This window comes from Phalaenopsis equestris, unplaced genomic scaffold (genome assembly GCF_001263595.1).
Source record: "Phalaenopsis equestris unplaced genomic scaffold, ASM126359v1 Scaffold000107, whole genome shotgun sequence".
Classification (NCBI taxonomy): domain Eukaryota; kingdom Viridiplantae; phylum Streptophyta; class Magnoliopsida; order Asparagales; family Orchidaceae; genus Phalaenopsis; species Phalaenopsis equestris.
Genome location: NW_018164549.1, coordinates 863,014 through 868,835, shown reverse-complemented (window position 1 = coordinate 868,835; position 5,822 = coordinate 863,014).

The following is a 5,822-nucleotide window of genomic DNA, read 5'->3' as shown; positions in this document are numbered from 1 at the left end:
GTGTTACTTAAAAGAATGATCGGAGGCAATTATACAAGCCCAGGGTCATCCTCATATGCCTAATTATTCGAGAACCACATTCGCTACTGGCAAATTGGCCAGAAGAGGATTGTACCCCGTGACCTGAGGGGACTTTCGACCTAAAAAAGAGCTGCTCTAACAACAGAAGAGAGCTATATATAACCCATGCAACTTGTTACAAAGTTGGCAACAGCAAAAGCAATCGAGTGCATATGCAAAAAAACTTTTTTCTTCGGCAAAATGATGATCAATGTTTGAATAAATAACAGATGGGGGGGGGGGACCATATAAGCATTATTAAATTATGCTGAAGAAATGAATGCATGTCATTTTAAAAATGAATCCCGGCACTTAATACTGCGGGGCTAGCTTACCTTCATTATTACCTTAAACATACAGCTTTTGAATAATGGCACTGAAATAAATTTCTAATAGGAGCTTTCCATGTGATACGGCGTCCTTAAATTTATATGTTATTTTATCATGATTATAAAATATGTATATAGAAATTACAAGATATTACAAGGTTTTAGTTTATTATTTGTGTTGAGATAAATTTGATTTTCTTATAATTTTAATAAAATAATTATAAATTGGAATATATATTCTGCATTTTTATGATTTTTTTTTTATTAAGAGATGGGCATGCATCTATGCATGTATTTGCTAATATATAATAAGAGAAATTGCCCACCAAAATTTCAAAATAGCAAGTAGTACTTCATTGCTAATAATTCTAGCCCATCTAATTAAGTAAAGCATCGTTTTTTAGCATAAGATCGATCATCTTAAACACTATTCCATGAGTGCTCTAATCATTTCATTGCAAAAATTAATCTGTCAAAAGCCTTTGATATTATTAATTGCCATTCTTTTGTTACCAAAATGGTCGAAATATATTTTCCTCTTTTCATTAGCATAATACTTATGATGGTTCATTTTATTATTAACAAGATTGTAGATGTTATGTCAACTTCAACGGGAATTAAGCAGATTTGTGTCGGCCAAATCAGATGCAAACCTAAAGCAAATTTGACAATAGTTTAGGTATATCGTAGGATTTGCATCTGATTTACGCCCGATTTTTTCTTTGGGTAAATCGGGGATTGATAATGTTAATTCCATTAATTTTGCGTCGAATTATTTCGACGTACATAATTTTCGTCGTCTTTTATGTCGAAATAGTTTAGGCTACGAATTTGTGGTTGAAAACATCGGACGATAAAAATACTCGTCGTATTAACTTCGAATTTGTGGCAGATAATATCGAAGAAACTAAATATTGTTGTAAATTTAGCATTGGATTATTCGACGCAAAACATACGCAAATCAGATGCAAACCTAAAGAACAGAATATATATACAACCTGCACACAATAAACTATTCACATCTCAACAAAATTTATCACTAATGAAAAAAAAATACTCTCAAAAATTGTCCCACATAAGAATATTAAAATAAATCAAAAATTTCATAGTAAATGTTCAAAGTGATGCTTACAAATAAAAGAAAACATAAACATAAACTATTCACCATTGCCCTCCTCCTCCTCTACGGATGTCACTAGTCGCTTGTCCCAGCGATCTACTAAAGTCTCCGCCATGCACGCTATAGTCCTCAACCATATGTTGATCTTCTAGAGGAAGTCGTCTTAATGGATTAAGAGTCAATGTTCAACCGATTAATGATCTTCGATAGAATTAACATTAGTAAAATGTTAAACAATCCGACTTTAAGTCGAGTTGATTTAAACTCCAAATAAATTAGATTCAAAATTTTGGATCATAGCTCAGTGTGTTTAGTTCAATTTGAGCTTCATGAATGAGTCAAACTTATAATCAATTTCCGACCGATTATCATTTTTTTACGATCTGTTTTCCTGGAAAAATAACATGATCATACATAATCTTAATGTAATGCTCATAGAGAACAAATTCTTTGATAATAAATTCTGCATTGTGATGGATGTTAAGGGAAAAACTAAAGATAACGTGAATTTTAGAGTATATTTGAAGAATATTTACAGAAGGTGGGAGCTAGAGATTCAGGAACTATTACTGGCAAGCTTTTGAAGACTCAAGCAAAATATTCTCTTACTTTGGCGCAATGTAGATCAATTTGTGAGTGGCTCCAAGCATTAAAATTCCCGAGCATATATGCATCAAATCTGAGTTGTTGTATTATTGTCTTGTTGTGGAGGCGGGAAAGATATTTAAAATGAAAAGCCACAATCGTCTTATTGTTCTTCAAAATTTATTGTCAACCATATTTAGCTACTTGTCGAGTGATATTTTAAATCCATTGATTTCATCATTAAACACGAATCTCAAGAAATGACACAAATCTCGAGATGATATTTTAAGCAATAGACATTCAAATCTTGATAAAAGTCATTTAGAGCTCCGATTTCAGCAAACATATAGTCAAACTGACCGGTTTGATGAGAAGGGCCTAATAATGTAAAAATTTGCCCAATCTAGGTCAAATCAAGCCCAGATCAAGTCATTGAACTACACTTAGAAGATTTTCGAACACATTTGAAAGGTCAAATGATTGTTGAATATATCAAGTTTATACTCAAATCGAGCGTCTCGACAATATGAATCCAACGAGCCCAATATCACTCAATTCCAACATCATTAATACACTCAATTGTCCATTAAACGACAAATAATTAAGGGAAGCTCTCCGAACCGTCCGATCAAAATGGTTCATATTTCTATATTAATTGCACCCAGAACACTACAAATATGCCTCATCCTTCTCATGAGAAGAAGTTGAAGCCTAGAGAGAGCCTGAAGCTTTGAGGAGAAGTTGCAGCTCAGCATCACCGTAGACCCGTCGATCACTACAAACCTTCATCGACCCCCGTAGACCGTCGTCGATCACCACTGATCGCCATCGACCACCGTCGACAGTCGTCGACCACCGTCGACCTTCATCGACAACCACCGACCGTCATCGAATACGTTAAATGTCGTCAAATCTGCCAACCTCCATCAACTGCCACCTACCGTCATCAACAGTCGCCAACCTCCGCTGACAACAACCGCCGATCACCGATGACAACTGCTGACATTCGTCGATCACTGTCTACCATCGTCAAATACCACCGACCTCCGTCAAACGTTGTCGACCACCACTAACCACTATTGATAACAACCAACCAGACACTGTCAGTTGAAGTTGTAGTCTCAAAAATATAGTCACTTTCTCCCATTTGTGGGACATGAGATTTTTGTAATCATCAATCAATAGTGAATTTTTGCAACTGGGCCAGGCCCTGTGGTTTGTCCTTTTGCAGTTTTTTCACGTAAAAATTTATGGAGTCGTCACTGCTTAATTTTTTTTTTTATCTGTGTTTGTACTGAATTCTCATACAACGTTATAACAATAATATGTTACTTTATCGTCGTGAATTTTCCAGCATGCATCAAGTGTGTTTTTCAAGCAGATATGTGTAGCTCGTTTGAATGTTGATGACATACGACAGCTAGAAGAAAACATTCTGATAATGTTATGCAAGCTCAAAAGAATATTCTCACCCAATTATTTTGACTACATAGAGCATCTGTCGGTACACCTACCACACGAAGCCTTACTTGGAGGATCAGTGTAGTATCAATGGATGTATCTATTTGAGAATACATAGTAACAATTTTTGAGATAATATTTCTAGTTAATACTTTGTAAAAAATATTGTGAAATAATTACGTTACAAAATTTTGACTAAACTGAAGCGAACCGTTGAGAATAAAGCACCACCACAAAGATCCATATGTGAGGCATATCCTATTATTTTTTGCAAGAAAATTCCACATCATTGGGTGTAGTGCCTCTCTCGACATATTCTATTTTTCAGTAGTTTGGTGAAGCATCAGGGAATGCATATCACGGTATCTCAGTGATCAAGAACTTTCAGCTGCGACACTTTATATTCTTCTACAATACGACGAAGTAAGTAAGACACTAAATTCTATTAGTAGTTCATTCTTCTGAGTGAAAATATTATGATGGGCTAATCCATAATTTTTTTCGTTGTAATAAAAATTTATTCTTAGAGTCGTTGAATTCAGTTAAAGATAATACCACAAACCAGGAGATAGAGATAACTTCCTGCAATGGTTCACAACATATGTAAGTTAGTGTTTATCAAAACTATTGAACATCTAAAATAATTATTAGTAGGTATCTTTAACAACAAATGAGTTATTTATGAATTACTAGATTCAGGATTGGAACAATGGAGTAACAAATCAGGGCTTGTTAGATCTTGCTTGGGGACCCATATGCATCGCCAAAATTTGGCAAATTTATGAAGTGAATGGCTCCAATTTTCATACAAGGTTCTAATCAAGAGGAAAAAAATGAATTACAATTTTGACGTTTGTGTTAAAGCAAATAATGAATCAGAAGATGAGATAGATTACTATGAATTCTCGAAGAAATCATTGAACTATCTTATCTCAGCTTTATTGTGAGAGTGTATTCAAGTTCAATTATGACTGATTCAATCATGTTTCTAATAATGGAACAAAGGTTATCCAACCATATAATATAGTAGATATAAGAGTGAACAGAAGATATGGTCCATTTGATCCGTTCATTTTAGCAAGGCGTTCAAGTCAGATATTTAATCTTTCATATCCTCGTTGAATAAGAGATAAAGTTGAGTGGACAGTTGTTATAGTCGGTAAACCTACGACCATTGATATTTAGAATTCAATTGATCCCCCTCATCCGGAAATATAGAAAATTGATTCATATATTCCACTTGATAATATCAATGAAGAGGTAAATTTAGTGGATGCTAATGACGAACACGAAGAACTTGATATTGATGAGCATGATTTTGGCGATGGTTTGGATGAAATAATTTTAACTACATCCTCAAGTGACTCTTCAGAGTAGGTTAACTAAGATGTGTAATTTTTATTTTATTTTTACTTTGTATTTCTGTGCTTTCAGTTTCAGTAGTTTGTAGATTGCACTTTACATTTTTTTTGTTATGTTTACTGAGTACTATTGTGTTTTCAATTTTAGTAGTCTATAAATTGCATGCAATTTAGTGTTGTGCTTTCTTTTTTTTTTATATTATTGTACTTTCAACTTTAGTTGTATGTAGATGTTCTAATTAAATTTACTTTCCTGCTTTTAATTGACTTCTAGAGGGAGGGATAGTCTCCTCCTATCGGGAGACGTGCCACCTTGCAGGAGTCCATCAACAGATGAGATCTTGGACGTGATGGTATGGAGGCCACCGCATTGAATCCACCTCTAGTCCCAACCACCACACCAACACCTCCGCCAGTCGTGACCACGACACCACTACCACTGCTAGCTACGACACCACCACCGCCACCAGACACGGCACCACCACCACTACCAGTCACGACCTTGACACTGCCACAGCCACTAGCTACGACCACAAAACCACTAACACCATCAGCATCAACTACTATTGATGTGTCATCCAGTTTGAGCAACATAAGCAGTGGTCATCTGCTCTGCCCAGTGGGAACACAAGTTTTATTTTAATATTGACTTTACTACCTTAAACTTTTTAATTTAATAAAGAACCAATCATATGAATATGTTATTTTCAGATTTAGTCCCCCAACACAGGCCATTCATTCCATCAGAGACATTATTCAGAGCAAGTGTGACCATTCATACTTATCATGGAGGGAGATCCTGATGATAGTTCGAGATATGTGGTTTGGGAAGTTTAAGGTAAATACAAAACATAGTAATTAAATTTATGTATTTATTTGTTGACCTCACTTTTGGTTGAGGTCTAG